This window comes from Mesocricetus auratus, unplaced genomic scaffold, assembly GCF_017639785.1.
Source record: "Mesocricetus auratus isolate SY011 unplaced genomic scaffold, BCM_Maur_2.0 Super-Scaffold_100046, whole genome shotgun sequence".
NCBI lineage: Eukaryota > Metazoa > Chordata > Mammalia > Rodentia > Cricetidae > Mesocricetus > Mesocricetus auratus.
Genome location: NW_024429223.1, coordinates 6,536,941 through 6,555,470, shown reverse-complemented (window position 1 = coordinate 6,555,470; position 18,530 = coordinate 6,536,941). Strand labels below are relative to the sequence as shown.

General features: G+C 45.5%; 1 protein-coding gene across 8 annotated transcripts in view; it reads left to right on the top strand.

The window, feature by feature from the left end:
- Window positions 1–18,530, top strand: part of Znf536 (zinc finger protein 536) — a 454,586-nt gene that overhangs the window by 15,242 nt on the left and 420,814 nt on the right. The window contains exon 1 of one of the 8 annotated variants that reach the window (XM_040735414.1): window positions 15,286–15,530. The exons of the other annotated variants lie outside the window; for them this stretch is intronic. The gene's annotated coding sequence lies outside the window, so the exon portion shown is untranslated. Of the gene's footprint in view, window positions 1–15,285; window positions 15,531–18,530 lie in introns of those variants that run through there. 8 annotated transcript variants of the gene reach the window in all.

Genomic DNA, 18,530 nt, shown 5'->3' with positions numbered 1-18,530 from the left:
GTTGCCTGGCTCCTTGTACTTGGCTTGCACAGTTACGCACCTTTTAGGTAAGACAGATCATACATGATGTAGTCTCTTGGCGTTAGGACAGGCAAGAGAGAGTTTTTCATCCCCTCATGAGACTGGAGCCATCTCAAAGTTGCTGCAGGGTGCATCCCTCCCTCACATATCTGTGGGATACTGGCATTGACACATCTATGCTCTACCAGTTGAACGGAAGACTAGCATCTACAGTTATGTGTGTCCCACTGATAGCGGTGACTGCTCCTGACTTTTAGGTAGGCCACAATTTATGTTTTTGTCATCATTTTAGGGAGGACTTCTGATTGGGGCGGTTGACTATAGTCTGCCCTGTTGCTGGCAGCAGGAATATACGTCTAGGTGGCATCTGGTGGCCTAGGACGAGTTCTTTCATGCTGAGTGTCCTGTCTGATGTTTGTGGAGAGAAATTTCCTAATAGTGAAATTCTCAGATGCTTCCCCATGGTGAATGGTGGGTGGCAGTGGATCCTTTTTGCTCCATACAGTCTGGAGGTGAGAGGCTGAACCTGGGTTTTGCAGAAGCGCCCCAGGAGTCCCATTTCTTAGATCTGCTTGACTGTGGATCCGTTCCTATGCTCTTCTGGTTTCATCTTTCTCCATCCCATTCCTGCTGTTGTGCAGTGTGCTGAACTCCAGCGGTGGTGAGTGGCAGCTACAGAAGTGAGTAGGTCCCCTGTGCCACAGGGTTCCTGCAAGTTTTTGTCTTGTCCTAGTGTCCTGGACTTTTGAAGAGATCACAGTCTTCTCATAGTCCGTCTAGGAGTCAGGGATATCTGCCCCTTAAAGGAAAGAGATGGCAGGAAAGCTAGATGTGTGCTTATGACAACTATAGGTCCATAAATATATGTAGACATTGTGAGGGCCTCTCAATCCAGGTCCTTCAATGTTTAATTTAATTTCAATTTTAGCAGGGATGAATTGCATCTTGGCTCTTTGGAAACATAACTTCTTCTCATCATTGGGGTTTAAGCGGTTAAATGATTCATAAAATAACTGTAAGCATTCTAAACTGTCCTTTGTATATACCACATTTCATATCCTGTACTGCAGATGCAAAATTATTAAAATTAAAATGTGGAGACTCAATGGAAAAATCACAGGAACAAACTCATGATAGCTATTATGCTTTTGGAAACTTTGCATAAATGTTTCCCTCTTTCCTTAGCCAATTCTATGGTGGACTAACCAAGAAAAGGGTTTAAGAGCACTGCAAAAGTAATCCTCAAGAATAAAAGGAACAGGGGCTGGAGAGATGGCTCAGCAGTTAAGAGCCCTGACTGCTCTTCCAGAGGACTGGGGTTCGATTCCCAGCACCCACTTGGTGGCTCACAACCACCTGTCCTAGATGATCTGAAGCCGTCTTCTGGCCTGCTTGGGCAATGCCTGCACATAGCGTCCATGCATATACTCAAGCACGTACAATAAAAAATCAATCTGAAAAAAAAAGAAGAGTAGTAGAGAAACAGATCTTAGTAAACAGTTTTTCCCTAACTTCATCTGTTTAACCCTGTGAGTACATAATTGGTTATTGTCCACCTACTCCTCTGGTTATCATAAGGTAAGCTGTATTGAACAAGTTAAAATTGCTTTACTTGAGGCATTAGTTGGGATAGTAATTTCACCCACGTATATAATATAGATCTAAATTTATGTATCATGTATTATGAAATTATAACTAACAGTCAGTTCTTTGTCCCTTTGAGAAGCATTCTAGCTTACAATAAAAATGGTTTGGGAAACATTTGTCACTTTGTTTTAGCCCTCTGTCACACATTTCCATGTGATTGTTCTGTCATATTCTTGGAGAATGACACGAGGTTCCCCTCCTAAAATAAACAGCAACTAATGTAATAATAACAAACAATAATGCTAATGAAGAAATTATATTTTTCTCCAACTTAGAGGAGAGTGCCAACAATAGGTAGGATAAAATAAAATCAATATTTTGACAGGGTTCTATTATGTCTGGCTCATTAGTTTGGAGACAACTTCTCTGTTCAATCCGAAATCGCCGAATGTCAACAAATAGTAGTTTTAGCCGTCTACCCTCATCCCAGAGCATTTAATGCCTTCCTTACAAGTTATTTTTGGAGGAAAATGATTTTTGATTCTGCAGATGTATAGAAGAGGCATTGTGTAGGTTTTTGTCTTGGGGAACAATAAAACTTTTGCTGTTGCAATTTGTATTCAAGTGATTATTCATTCTAAATTCCAATCCAGCACACTATGTAGTTTTTCATTTATGTACTTGCACATATGACTATCTATGGCTGTATGCATGCATATGTATTAGCATACATGTGTTTGTACACATACGCATATACTCTTAAAGGCCGTATTCATTCATCCAAAGCTTCTCTTACTTCTCCCTTGTTTGCAAGGCTTTGGAGTCTCTAATATCCAGGGGCCAACGATTGTCACTTAGGGCCGATACTGGCACTTATTCAGGCTCTTATTGACTGGAACCACATGACAGAAGTGATTGATCCATCTTAGACACAGGATTGCTAATTTCCCATTGTACTCATCCTTGCCATATAAGCATTCTGCCGCACCGTAGGTTTCTCACACGGTATCTCAGAAGGACCCCTGGCCCCTGTATCCCCCAGGTTCCAAGTTGTTGAGTTAACATGAAATTACAGCTTTCACTTGAACAAAAAGAATTTGTATCATTGTGGCCTTCTCTCCTTTGTTTTCTAAAGATCACAAAAGCCTGGGCTATAGGATGGCAGGTAATAACATACAGTGCATACTATTGATACTGCTTTAATTGTCTTATTGACAACACACTTGAACCTTGGAGAAGCATGCTAATATTTATCATCCTGTGAACTCATGTGAATTTTTTTTCTGATTCAAGTCATAATTACAGAAGAATTCTAGGCTCAGCTGTCTGCCCCCCCGCCCCCGCCCCCCAGGCGCCGCCTTACCTTGCCGTAGTACATGGACAAGAGCTTACAGACTGCTGCTCCATGGAGCGCTCACAGGAGCTGTCCTTCTGAGGGCGACGCCCCTTTGGATGCTGTCCCTCTAAGGACGACCTGGCTAATTAACACCCAAGCCAGCAGCACCTGTCTGGGAAGGGAGGCAGTGCAATGATCCACATGGGCAGTTGCAAAGAGGCCAGTGCTGGCCAGCTGTGGGGCTGCTCCCAGGTTTTTGAGAGACAGCTGTGTCTCTCCTTCTGGAAAGAGCCAGGGGACAGGTGGGATCTAGCCGCTGCAGAGGCCACCGTAGTGGTTAGGGTGCAGAACTCTATCTGGGGGGGGGGTGTGGTTGGATAAGTGCGATGATAGATGGAGTCATCCTGGTCCAATTGATGTCTGTCTACATCTCCCCTCTTCCTCCCTGTCCCCTCATCCCAAGGGCTCCAGTTCCCTCCAGACTTCTGTTAAGCTCTTTGGCCCAATTTCTTTACTCTGGGGTCCTTACCCTTGACTGGTTACTTTGTGTCCCACAGGTCTATCTCAATGTTGCCATTTTCTCACACCTGTCTCTCATATTCCTGTCCATCACCCCTCCTCCTGGGGGGGCTTGTCTTTATTAGCTGGGCAGACTGCTGACATGCTCCTCATCCCCTCCATTATTCCAGTGCAGGGCCTCCAGACATCTCTCGGATAACCCAACTTCAGCTTTGGACAGCAACTTTGCAAATGGCAGCAGCCATTTAGTAAATGCTTTGACAAGATGCCGTCTTCCTAAGTCATCACATGGATGGGCTTCCTCTCAGACACACACTTTTTCATAATGGTGTCCACAACCAGATGCATTGCAGCCCATTCCTGTGATCACAGCACTCAGGGAGTTGAGGCAGGAGGATGGAGAATTTGAGGCCGGACTGGGCTACATCACTAGTCTCTACCTAAAAACAAAACAAAACCAAGATGCTGAAACCAAAGAAAATATTCTCTCTCCATTTACTTCTAGATGAAATTTCAAGTTAATAGTTAACATTTACTAAACTTTTAAAGTATTAGAAGACAGGATTATTTTTATTCCAAAGTTTTTGTCTACATAAAAAGAATTTATTAGTTTTTGCGGAACTTCTTGGCCAATGGAAAAGCGCTCTCTCTCTCTCTCTAAATTTTGTTTTGAGACTGCATCTCACAGGTTGCTTGAGATGGCCTTGAATTTTCTCTGTAGACCAGGCAGGACTTGAACTAGTAGTAATTTTTTTCTTCTGTCTTCCACATAACTGGTATTATAGGTTTGTAACACCTTTCTTTCATGATTCATCAAATTTTGTAGAAATGTTTTTGCTTCCTAATTCTTATAGTTGCATTATTTTTTAAAGGGTAAATCATATAATATGCCTCCTTGCAGTAGATACGTACACTGGAGTAACAGCAGAAAGTAGTTAGAGGCAGCAAGATTTGGGAGGATTGTGAGGTCAAGGCCAGGCAGGGCTCCACAGTGAGACCCTCCCCCCACGCACTTACACACCCCAAGGATTTGGGGCTTGTCCTTGACCCTTTGGGGAACAATGCTGTGTCACGAAGCATGAACTGACAGTCCCATGACACATCCTTTGTTCCATTGTTGGGGACCAAGGCTGCAGCTGTGGCTGACTCTTAACTCATAAAGAGGTCACCACAGTGGTGGAGGTTCAAGAATAGTTGCCTCTGTATCAAAAGTGTACGAGTGTGATTACTATGCTCCTCTCTCTCCCCCTTCTAGGGACACTGGTCCAGTTGAGAATATTCTTTCTTGTTTGGGGGGGTCTGACCTCAGAAGGTCTCCTCCTTTGAGACTTGCACTACCTTGTTTGGGACAGACCGTGGGGTCTCCACCTCTGGCAGCAGTACACGGTGGGCACAGAGAGCTCTTGCTGGGTTCTTTGTCACTGCTGAGAGCCAGCTGTGTGGGGCCCTGATTAACCGACAGCTTTGTTAGTCGTTCTGCGTCCTCATCTTTGGCAGCTCTTCATGGGGGTCCCTGGGCAGAGGCGTCGTGGGGACCGAAGAAGATGCCGGCTTGGTGCCCTCATTTGTGAGCAGCTCATCTGACTGATGAGTGAGGTGGAGTAACCCCACTGGCTTCAATGAGACACTCGAATCACTGAGCGTGATTGCAGACGGGGAGAGAGGACCTATGTCACATCCTGTTCCCCGAGTGACTCCCATCTTGGGGGGAACGTTACGGTGGTTCTCCCGCCACTTGAAGAACCTATTTTCTGAAAGCCTTCGAAGTACTCACCTTCCTCCTCCCTGTGAGTTGACAACAAGCCAGAACTCCTAGAGAAACATAGAGCAGGGGGGTTGAATCGAGGAAGGAGAAGAGTCCTCCCCATTTTCATCTGTTCGTCCCCATAGAATTCTTCCGTGCTATAACATTTCTCTTTTCCCCACCCATATTGTTCATTTAGTAGAAAACTAAACTAAAACATGGATATCTTATGTACATATATATGTATATGTATACACACACACATATACACACATGTAGGTATATCTGTATCTGCCTCTACCAGTATGACCTCTTTCCAATGGAACTGTGCATTCCCTGAGACTAACAGCATAAAAGATAGGTAAAGTATCAGGACAAGAGATGGAGGCGACAAGACCCCAGTAAGTGAATGGAGACAACCAAGAGGGCGGTCTTCTGGAAAGACCTAGAATGAATCAGAACGGTGTCCCACCAGACTGCTCATCATTCTATGCTCAGGCCTGTTAGGTGAAAAACAACTTACTATTTAGTTGCTTATTACCAATGACTGTTTTCTTCTTCAGTCAACGATGTTAAATTCTACTGATTGTTAGTAATAGTTTTGCAGTGCTGGGCTTCAGGACTGTAGCCTTGTATGTGTGTGGGGGGGCAAGAACTCTTACATTTGGAACATGACCAAACTCTTGGTGGCTAGCCCCTTAAAGAAAAGTGAGTCCTCCCCCACCTATGCAAGTAGCCCTTGGCTCACAACTGAAAATAGGAAAGTCATTGTATTTTAAAATGAAGACCTTAACACTCTCCCAGGAATAGTAGAAGCCACTGTGGCACCAAGCAAGAACTGTTGAAGGATAAAAGATCTTGCAACAAACGGGGTCTTAGACGGAGTGTTGTATTCTTGGAGCTCTTCTTCTCACCTGAAGGCTGGTGACAACTTGATTCTTCTAGTTGACCACTGGGATTTTGATAGCATCCTCTTCCCGTCTGCCTTTCAGCCTCTCCTCTGCAGGGTCTTGGAGGCTCCGGGTTCCTGTTTGTCTGCTCTGTCTCAGTTATTTTACTGTCTGAAGGAAAGGAAGCACATTCCAGGGCTCCTCTGTGTGCTTCCATTGCAGGACAGTGAATAATTTGCAATCAAAGACGCAGGCAACAACAACAAAGATGAAAGTTTTGATTGGTTATCTCTTTGGGCAGTTCGTTACTCTGCCTTGAAAAATGAGGAAGGTAAAAGAGTAATCTGGGATGCTTGTTAAACATCTCAATGCCCCAAGTCTAACCCAGAAGAATCCATTTGCCCTTCAAGTCCATGCAATGAACTTAGAGATGAGGGATGTGGCAAAACACCATCAGACCTCACCTACTGCCTACCCGGCTTTTCTCCAGGTTGTCGATTAGAATATTCTCCACGCCGCAGTCACGTAGACAATTCCAGATATGTGCCACCCCAAAAACCTGTCACTCTGCAGAATGGTGACAGTATTAGGAAGTCTCCCATGAATCCTCTCTTTGACTTCAACTCCCTAATAGGTTTTCCCTGCCCCTTGGAGTCCCACGTGTCAAGTTTGGGCGGAACTTACCTGGCTTTTGACCGTGCAAGAGGAACACGGGCTTTACTGTGTCCAACTCTTCATGTTCAGTTCAAACCAGAGAGAAAAATAGCGTGGGAAGGCATGAGACCCTCCATGGTTTATGCACAGCCTCCCGTGTAAATTGAAGGACTCTAGTGCATCAACAAATAAATATACCCTGTTTTGATGCCTCACAGGTCTTTAGCTTTCTATGTGAAGTCAGGGAGGTGTTTGAAAGACCTCTCTGCCCTGCTCACATGCAGCTGGAAAGAGACTTCAAACCTTTCCTCTTACAAGCTGCTCATTCCACACGAGTTAGAAATACTCTTCATAACTCCCTAATGGAGCAAGTGGGACAAGACGTTATTAATACCGCGGCAGGTGCATTTGGCTTTTGACCTCGGCCGGCAGGGGTACTGAGGAGCCATTATTTCTGATGCCTATTAGATTTCATCTTTTAACAAGGAGTACCCTTGAGTAAATCCATGTCTAGCCATTCCTTTTGCCTTTTCAACACCCCTCCCCCCCTGAAGTTTGGTGACATTAAGCACCGAGGACAAATCATCACCGAGTAGAGATTTCATATCAAATAAAAGAACTCCATTTGCCGCCGAACGAGGGTTTAACCTCTCCCAGATTTTGGGCTGTGCATAATGAATGTATCGTTCAGTATCTGACGTTGGTACTTTCCACACAAATTTAACCTTAAAGTACACTGTGTGCTCTATGCTCACAAGACTACATTCGATTTATTTCGTGGACTTTGTCTTCGGTTGGATGGATGCCCTGTCTTATTTTTTCTAAGGCGGACATGTGTGGAGAAAGCACCCTTCTTTCTGTCATTCCAAGAGCCTTCACTCAGTGCCTAGCACGGGGCTTGGGAATGGATAGAAACAGTCTGTTAAAATGCATTTGCTGATGCTGTTGCTAGAAATGAGGGTGATGGCGTCGCGTGACTCAGAGGTGACCTTTGCATGTGTTTTCCCATCATCTTCAGCAGTTATGAGAGGCAGACTCACAGGTCTGGTTTGCAAGGCAAGGACTTATCAACACCACACCCTTAGCAGGCGGGGCCAAGCCAGGTGCAACCTACATCCTGGGCCCTGTGGGACATCCGCTTTAGTCGGCAGCGCCGCCGTATTGTATGTCATGGCTATGGCTGTAAGACTTGGTAATAGTTGTGAACCTGGATAGGTGGCCTTTCTGAGGATGGAGACAGAAGTCTTGAGGGACAGGTCACCAAGTCCCTTGGGTTGTGGTACCTCTCCCTGCTAAGCCACCCGGTGGAGCCATGGCTTACAAAGCTAGCCCTTACCTATGCCCCCTTGTTCATCACAGAATACCTGACCAAAGTAGCTAATGGGAGGAGGGCTTAGCTTGGTATAGTCCATCATGGAAGAAACTATAGTGGAGTTTGTGGCTGCAGAGCACACTCTGGGACTCTTCCTATTTCTGTAGGTCTGGGAGCAGAGATCTGAGGGAAGCCACAGGGCTCCGGCTGGGAGCCCAATGTTTAAACACAGATCTCACACCCAGACTGTAGCTTCCCCACTCATTCTCAGTGACATGTAGGGGGACATCTCTTCAATGCTTTCTTGTCTGGGCAAAGGCGGTCCTCTCTGAATCTGCCCTCCTGCCAAGTTGATGAGATGTAAGGACATGCTTTCTATTGATTTTTAAAGGCAATGCGGGACTCAACTGATAATCATAGGTGTGACCCGTGCTGTTGTGCAGGCAGACACAAGCAGCTCAGAGCCTTGTTGTGTGACTCTGATGTTTGGGGTATGCATTCTTTGAAGATTACTTCTAAAGCGAGGCTTCCAAATCCTTAATTCACAATTCTGTCTCTTCCTGTGGTGTTTACATTCCACCATGGCAGAAGATCACTGTGAAAGAAAAAAGATGAAAATGCACTTCTAAAAAGGGCTTTTCGTGCACGGGCCTCCTTCAAAGACCCCCAGCCCTCTCCCCTCTCGTCAAACGCTCAAGTCTGGGCTTCTTCTCCAGGAACACACGCATTAGCGTGCAACTTGAAGGGTTATTATGCTAGGTTGGCATGCTGAGGATGAGCTCTTGGGGCATGGAGCTGCATGGCGCACGTGAGGGTGGGACTTGCATCTGCCACAAGGCTTTCACACGTATGGTTCAGGAGCGGTTTTGTCCTTTTCTGGGATGATCCTGAGAAAGGACTGACATGACCAGTGGACTTTTTGACAATGGGTGCAGGGGTGAAGAGAACCTCTTACGAAAAGTCATTGAGTTTGGAGCCTTAGAGCTGAGTACTTGTGTAGTCACATCATGGTTCTCGGCTCACTGACCTTCCAGATGTTCCTGTTCTTTCTCTCTCCTTCTGTATCACTTCAAAAGGCTCATGGTTAATGTAAGGACCGAGTTAGATCAGATCTTTCACAACAAGATTGTTTTGATTCCTTTCTTAAAGGGAGGAAGGGGCAGAAACGAAGGATCAAAAACTTAGGAAAATACGGCGTCCTTCATTTTGCCTTCCTATTGCTCTCTGAATTTGAGAGAGTCCTTGCAGTCCATTTGCTGTCTGTTACCCAGGGGGTAGATTTAAAGACTTGAGGCCTCTGACCTAGCATGTGATGGGTGTGGGGCCTGCCCGGATACTGTCTATTCTCGTCTATTTTCAATGTGAGCAGTGCTTTCCACATCTCGAGTTCTCGCTCGCCATTGGGCAGTATGAACTAGCTCGTGACAGAGCCTTCTCTGGATGAGTCTGGGTATCAGGAACCCAGATGGGCATCATTCTGTATGAGGCCTTTTGCATTGTGGGAAAGCTACCCAGAAGCCATTTTTGATGCTGTTTTTGTCATTCATGAAGTTTCCCACTCTCGCTAACGTGGGTGGCTATGGAACACTGGGCCACAGAAATGTCCCCAGGTCGCGAATGGGTTTTGGGTGAAGGGTCCAGTCTTGGCCTTGGGCTATACTTTTACCCTTTCTGCAGAAATGGAGAGCAGGGCCTCCTGGACTTTTTGAACTATTTCTGCACCGCGCCCTTAACATTCTGTTATTTGAAGACTCAGTTTAGTCTTAAACCTAAAGCACAAAATACTTAGTTTGTTTTATTTTAAAACAAGTGTTACATTTCTGGGGAGTGCACCCTAGAAGTTCTGTTGGCCCTGGCTGGCTCTGGTAACTGTGCTATGCTCCCCGGGGTCTTGGGTCCCTCCGGGAATGATGGAGACAGAACTCAGAGTATTGAGAGGCAGTATTACATACCATGGGGTGGAATATCAGACCTTATTCCCTCCATCTCTTTCAAAACAGCGTCCTTTAGGCTCATTAAAGCCAACCCAAGCCCTTTTCTGTTTCTTTCCCGCACCTGTACGGAGTGATATGAGACACACATCTCCCTTTACGTCTGAGTAAACAGGCATACTCATAACTAGCCTGTGAAGTTTGTGGCATCTGAGGTGGAACATAGTAATGGAGCATAAAAGGGACTGTGTAAGAATGGGACTAGGGCCGGGTGGTGGTGGCGCACGCCTTTTTATCCCAGCACTCTGGAGGCAGAGGCAGGCGGATCTCTGTGAGTTCGAGGCCAGGCTGGACCGACAGCCTCCAAAACAATACAGAGAAACCCTGTCTCGTAAAACCAAAAAAAAAAAAAAAAAAAAAAAAAAAGAATGGGACTAGGTTGCTGGACAAACAGCGCATGTGTTGTGATGGATTGAGGTACAGACAGGTTGATCCCCATCCATCCCGCCTTGGAGATACTTATGGCATTTATGATTTGTTGCTGGGATATTTGGAGAGTGGGGTTCCCAGTGATGACAGTGTGTTGGGGACGTGTCTAGCTAGTTTAGAAAGTTCGTTGTGAGTCTCATTAAAAAATAATTCCATTTTAACTCCATTTGGTCTATGACGCTTTGACGGGGATGGGATGTCATTGGAAAACGACGGTGGCGATAGTGATGGTGTCCAGATACAGGAAACAAAACGATCTGGAATCATGGTCCTGCCCCGGTGGGACCCTTGTCCTTTAAGTCATCCCTCTACCACCCTGAGTGTATTGGCTTTTTGATGGCCTAATTGGTACAGGGAGACCTTTCTGGTGGAGTGGAGGAGGATTCTAGCTGGTGTTTCCAGAGGGCAGTGTGAATGATAAATACTGTTAATATTCAGAAGGAAGAATCGATTTAAAAAATGTGCCTTTGATTCACTAATCTCTGACATTGAGACATTTTTTTGAAGTCCATTGCTATAATTAGAATTCTATAAGCCATTTTATGCCTCTATCAAAATTTTAAGAGACATAGAAAATCTAAGTTTTTTTTCTTTCTGTCTGGCTTGACAATTCATCAAGTCAACATGAGCGGTCCTGCAGTAACTTCCGTGTAGGACCAGGGACTCACTCCGTTACAGCTCTGTCGGCAGCTTCCCGGTGCGGTCAAACAGGTCCCCGCCTGGATTTTAAGACCTGCAAGTGGATTGTTTTTGCCTTGTTTTGACTTGCTGTCTCCTGCAGAAATGTGGGGACTGAGTGACCAAGCAGGAGGGAGGAGTTGGGGAGGCTGGATCACTGGGGACCAGTGGAGGGACACCAACAGCTTCTGCTGGGCCCAGGTGAGTCATGGTGGAGCTCCCAGCTCCCAGATGGGTGACTGGTGGCATATGGCCCACAAGTCCTGTGTGAGAGCCCTTCCTTAGCCCTGGGGAAGGGAACAAGGTTTCAACAGATTAGTGAGAAAAGACGATAATCCCAAACCAATGCTTCATCTCGACACCCCCCCACCTCCTTCCTAAAGCAGAAGCTCTTCTCGCTTTAAAAAAATCAGTTTGCAGAGAAGGCTGACTGAGCCACAATTGAAAAGGGGGGCCTGTGTCACCACCGCCCTGTGACGATTAGCACGAAGACGGCTGCACTTTAGCCGGCCTGAAACTTGTTCCTAACAGAATGTTAAAGACTCAGTGAAAAGAGAGATTACGTCTATCTAGTTACACCATTCCTTGATATATGCTCCATGTCACAGCCTCATTGTCTCCTGGGTAAAGACAGAGAGTTCAAATACCCACTATCTCTCCCCTGGTGCTCCAAACGCTCGGCTTTGAAGTTTTTATAATCCATCTGTCATCTTCCAGCGAGGAGGGCACATGTTCTGTACCACTCAATTACAGAATTCTCCTTTGCCAGCTCCAGTGAGACAGGCAAGAATGTTATGGGTGGTTGAGAGAGACTGTCAGATACACTAAATTCCTGGGATTCATACGGCAGTGTTATTCCAGGGCAGGGACAGCCCGTCTTATTGTTCAAGTGCATTTGGCATTGGGCGACAGAGCCTTTGGTATTTTTTTTTCTTTCCTCCTCCTGTTTGAGAGAGTTGTCTTACATTTGATTGTTCACATTTGAAAAAAAAAAAGGATCATTTAACCCTCCACTGGAATGTGGACCCTCAAACGCAAATTGAAAAGATGGCATTTGTTTTTGCTAACAAGAAGCCGGTAGCCCAACTGTGCTGAGCTTGGGAAGTCGGGAATGCTTTTGTTTTCACTTTGATGAAATCGCCTTTTTTTTTTTCCAAACTTGGGCTCGTTAAGGATGGCAACTAGATGATTCAGCCTGAGCATCACGGGATGGATTTTATCATTCTGTGAACGGACATCCTGAGCAGCTATTAAGTGTTCTGCCATCTGCTGAGAGTGTAGAAAGTTAACATGGTCAGAACAGTCTTTAAAATGGGCAGTTGCATTTAGGGACAATCCACCTTGGGAGTGGCTGGTGTGGCTAAGGATCTTGGAGCTTCTCACTCATTGAGTCACGGGTGGTTAAATTCGTTGTCTTATGTGAAATGAGTTTGATGATCTCGGCTTAGCCTCTAGTGGGTATTAATTCACATTATGAAATATCCCAGAATAATTTAGCACCGTGTGGCATAATTTGCATTTTTACTCAAGATAGGGGCAATGGTGGATATATTCCTTTTTTCTCTTCTATGCGAAGAGGCCAACTCATGTTGGTGGCTTCCAGGGTGACGGTTTGTAGGGCTAACTGTTAATAATTTGTGGGGGAGCAGATGGCATAAGATCTTGGGGGTAGTGAAAATAAGACTTTGTGGCTTGGGCACTGAAGCCCATCAAGAACCATTTGCAGGGATGCAGTTGCAGTTGAGGTGAGCTGCGATTTCATAACTTTGCCCAGTGGTGATGCAGCCTGGATGCATGTGCCATTTCACAGACCCATATGTGACCCTAGAGAAACACGTGTCTGCATGGGGGCGGGGGAGGCGGACTCTGTGCACCCCAGAATTTGTAAAAAGAATGTCTTCCTTTTTCCAACCATGAAGGGTTCCCAGAAAGGCAAGATACTATTACAGTAATTAATTTAGTGAAACTTCTAAAATCTGATCTTCTGTTCAAACTAATAATGGGAGGATGGGGTGGCTCGATGTCGTTAATTGAAATCTGGAGACAATAAAAAAATGTCTTTTTGCAACTTCAATACAGCAGTCTGGAACTGTCGGGTCAGGCTGTGAACCAATTTTCTTCTCATTACTTTTGATTTTGGAGTCAATACAAATTTCATCAGTGATTGTAGGGTGCAGATCTCCGTCTGCAAGGACCCTGTCATGGGAGAATATGTGTGTGTGGCTGAAAGATTTACAGAAAGCTTTTCTGGAGAGGCTGGAGAAGGTAGAAGATGCTGAAACCCACACCTCCCTTGCCATGGCTTCTCACTCAGTGGTGACTAAGGGAACTGGATCTGGGAGGCTCAGAGCCTGACTGCCAGCCGGGGGCAGCTGGTGGCTGCCTCTGTCCTCCTTCCTTTTGGGAAATTTCTTCTTTGCTTCCTCTAAGCGTAAATTCCAACCCCCCCCCCCCGCCCAGTCCTGTTATATCCCTTCAACTTACAGATGTGAGCAGATTATTCCTGCAGCCCACAGAATATCAGTCCCCAAGGAAACTTAATTGTAGGGCATAGTCTCAACTTTCCAGGACCTGCTGACACATCCTGAGCAAAGAAGCCTTTTGTGTGGAAATGTGGACCCAGGGTATGTCATGTGACTCCTCATTTTGCCTATATGGGATTTGCATCTTTGCAAGTCATAGGATCAGTCCATCTATCATCAGATATTGGCCTAACTGGACATTTTTTACGAGCCCAGTTTGCTATTTATGTTAAAAGCAATTCGCAGCAATGCCCTGTCTTCGGGATTTGGTATTGGCAATAGCGACGTATGTTTAATCACATTTTCCATGAGTAATTATCTAATTCACATGATTACCAATATAAAACAGGCAAATGGAACAGAGGTTTAACCCCATCCTGCTTGGGAAGTGACACAGGCACACAGGGACCTGGACAATCAGAGCATTCGCAAGCTCTGTTTTGCCCCTGCCGTATTGTTGAGATTTTTATTAACAAGCTTTTCGAAGCTAGGCTTGAGGAAGAGAGAGGCTATTTGGAAGTCTGTGATAATGCAGTTTGAGGTTCACTCTGTCTGCGTTCTTTGCGTTCAGGGCTGTCCTTTTTGAAGATTTCCGGGAGACGGAGGTCACATTTTTTATTCATGTTGAAAAATATTCATTTATCAGTATTGGTGCAACTGTAAACAAGTGATAAACTGACAACATCTACAACAGTAAAACTGACAGCATTTACTTTAATTTTCTGTCATTTTGGTAATTATATCAATCAAGACCCAAAACTAAAATGATATTTTAGCATGCAGTAAGAAATGAGGAATTCAGATCTTAAAAGACCATTACAATTAGCTTTGAAATGTTCGCCATTTTACCATAATTGTTTCATATAGCTTATATGTCTTCATTTACAGCCGAATATTCTGTTGATCTTTTATAAACAAAGTAGCACCCATCTGCTCCTTGAGACACTCCTGGCGCCTATTCATTGCAAAAATAATACATGTCCTAATGACTTCCACATATTTTGAAATCTCCCTTTTGAAATTGGACTTGGCAGATCGTTTGCAGGTACTTGAGTTGCATCTGTTTGCAATTTTGCAAACGCGGAAGACTTTAATGTTGAGCACTGCAAGAGGGCTATTTTAATCCTCAGATAACACTGGCTGTCATCAAAAGCCACATTTATCTTTTCGAAGGTGGGGCAAATGTTTAATGTTAAAAGACAGCGAAAGGCCAAGGCCAAGTCCGAGGTCTGAATTACCCCCCTTCCCTATGCCATGCCTACTGCGGGCTGTCTCTTGGCTTTCCCTTTCTTTTTCAGATTTAAGTTTTAGCTTCACCCCTCGTTGCCAAGAGGATGTTTTTGCTGATAAAAATGAAAGACCAGGAAGAGAGTAAATCTGAAATCATTGTGAACTCCAGGGCTCATTACCACCATGTGGCTTGCAGCTGACCAGCTTGGGGTGGACTCCGCTTAGAGCAGGGAGCTAAACAGAGTGGTGCCGCAGGGTACCCGCCTTGAATGTAGGCGATGGCTGGCCTCCCAGGGCAGACTGCCGCTCTTGGGAGGGAGAAGAAGTCCTGCTAAGGCCAGGGTCTGGTCAGCTAGCTGGCAAGACCCATGGCTAAAGGGAGGGGCGCTTGGCCAAAGTGTCCGTGCGGATGGCTGCCTCTCTGTGTAAGCTCCGTAGCTCGAATCTGGAGTCAGCCAGTGTCTTTTCTCTCACTCTGTCTTCGAGGGGACGGCCCTGTCTTGAGTTTTTCTGAGACAAGAGTGACAGGCTGTCTCACTCCTTTCCGTATCCCTTCCCGATCCTGACTTGGATCTACTCACAGTGCTTCTCTTTGTTGGTCATCCGATGGCAAGGAGGTAGGCTCTTGGGGGTCATCAGATGACAAGGAGGTGGGCTCTTGGGGTCAGAAGGGGGCTAGCTATGGGAGGTCACCGGCAACCGGTAACAGAAGGGACTTTGAAAAAGAGAGCTAACTCTGTCTTCCCGATAAAGAAGATTGAACCTTGCTCTCATCAGATATGGCCCTGGAACCTGACGTTTACATAAGTGATGGGGGCCTTTCTGGAAAAAAAATGTATCTAATAATAAAGTGTATATTGTAGGGTTGTTTCACAGTTCATATATAGTTGGAAATACCTCTGGGATGGAAGAATCTACTAGAACCAGAGAGTGTCCTGGTTTTCTTAGTGGGTCAGCATTATTGGACACATGAATGGTTGATAAATGTCCATTTTTCTGATACTAGTGGTTGGTTAGATAGGTTCTATTCTAAATCTTCTTTTCATGACTGTTCTTGTGCAGTATGCAGTAAAGGCATCATAGGCTCCTGGGCTAAATATTTATTTTAATTTTTAATATCTTGAGAATTCAATATATGAGTACTATATTTACATCACCTCTATTCTCCTGCCTCTCTCCAACTCCTTCCATGTTCCCTGAAAATTCTCTCAAATTCATGACCTCGTCTTTAGTTATTCTCTCCCCCTCCCTCTCTCTCTCTCTCTCTCTCCCTCCCTCCCTCTCTCTCTCTCTCTCTCTCTCTCTCTCTCACACACACACACACACACACACACACATGTATGCGCACATGCACACATATTACTGAGACCATTTGGTCTTGTTCCTTTGTGTGTTTGTTTAGAGCCGATCACTCGGGATTGGAGAATCTATCGGGGGCTCATCCTTGGAGAACACGCTCAGTCTCCTCTCTCAGGAACCATGGATTGTGTGTAGCTCTTCACCTAAGGGGAGAGGGTTGTGAGATTTCCTCCATCCACATTGTCATGCCGGCTGGTACTGTCATTGTACTGGAGACCATATTGCTGAGATGTCATGGGTGCAGTTTCCCTGTCACAGGCAGAAGACACTCCCCCAGCGGTAGACACCCTGGTCCTCTGGATCTTACAGTCTTTCTACCCTGTCTTCTGAGGTGTCTCTTGAGCCTTGAGTGTAGGGACTGTGCTGTAGCTGTATCAACTGAGGGATGGACACCCCACAGTCAGCTGTTCTCTGCATTGTGACCAGTGGTGAATATCTGTAATGGTCTCCATCTGCCGTAAAAAGAAGGCTCTTTGATGAGGGGTGAAACTGTGTGACAGGGTCTAGGCCCGGAGCTGTTGGGTAAATCTAAGAGAAACTGGCAACAATTTAACTTCTCCTGTCTTGTTTTATTTGCATCTCTGGAGAGGGGAGGTGGTGATTTGCACAGAGTGGGAACTGGCATCCGATGTCTTTGCTTTTTTCTGCGTCATTTATATTCTGATGCTCTCATATATGGGTGATTACACTTTAAAGAGAAAAGACCTCACGCTCCTCAGATGATCGGAAATCTTCCATCCCCAGAGCAATACAGTGGGGGAGCAGAGAGTGGGTCTCTCCGTACAGCAACAGGGTCCTGAGGTGAACAGGAGCAACGGTTCTCCAAGTGTGAACCTGCTTAGACAGGTCAGAGGTCACCTGGCAACTGGTTAGAAATGCAAATTCTCATGCCCCTGCGGCCAGAAAGGCGGGGCCTCTGGTGATCTGGCCTGTGTGAGAACTAGCCTCCAGAGGTTCCTGATGCACACTCCAGGGTGAAGCTGGCGGCCTCAGAGCGCATAAAACGGGGGTGGCCTTTTCCCACTTATCACTTCATAGCAGGGCAGTGAAAAACGTAGAGGCGACGGATGTCTTAAATGAATTAATCTTCTGCATGCGCGAAATCTGGGGAGTTCCGCCTCTTGTGTTGCAACAGGTCAGCTGTGGAGTAGCCGATCTGTGACTTCTCGTGTGGGTGTGAAGCATCTATATATATAAATATATATATGTATATATTTATATATATATAAAATGCCTGTAGAGGCCAGAAGAGGGCATCAGATTTTTTTGGAGACTGGAGTTATAGACAGTTGTGAGTCATCATGTGGGTGCTAGGAATCGGATCTGGGTCCTCTGGAAGAGCAGCCAGAGCTCTTAACTGCTGAACCCCATGCTTTTTACAATGAGAATACCCTTGGCAAGGATTGATACATTTGGGGGTAAGTTTAAGATGGAATGGTAGGGAAATTCGTTGGCTACTCACTCTGTTGCTATTGAGAATCTTTCTTTGGTCTGAAAAAACCGATAAGGGTTTCTATTGCTGCGATGAAACAGTATGACCAAAAATCAAGTTGGGGAGGAAAGGGTTTATTTGGTTTACACTTCAGCATTGCAGTTCATCACTGAAGGAAGTCAGGACAGGAACTAAGCAGGGTAGGATCCCACATGCAGGAGCTGATGCGAGGCCAGGGAGGGGAGCTACTTACTGGCTTGCTTTCCATGACTTTCTCAGCCTGCTTTCTTATAGAACCCAGGACCACCAGCCCAGTGATGGCACCACCAACCACGGTTGAGGCCCTCCCCCACTGATCACTAAATGAGAAAATGCCTTACAGCTGGATCTCATCGAGGCATTTCCTCAAGTGAGGCTCCTTCCTCTCTGATGACTCTAGCTTGTGTCAAGATGACATACGAAACCACCCAGTATAGGGAGGAAAATGATAAGGGGAAGGGACAACTTTTTTTTTTTTTGAGGAAGTTATGGCTTGAGAATCAGCCGTGGCTACCACATTTGGGTCTCTGTTGAGTCACAAAGCCTAGACAGCTGGTGGCATGTCTGCAGTTCCCCTAGACTGTTCTAGGGACTCTGAGACTCTCTGCACAGACCATAGTGTCTACCTGTGTCCCAGGGGTACCAGTTGAGGCCTTTCCAAGCAAGGGTAGTGTTCTGTTGGGCCATTTTAGATGATACATGGGTTCTATGTTTTAAAAGCTGGGTATCTTAAGCCCTATTAGAGGAATATAGCTAACATATTATAGCTATGATTTCATACTTATTA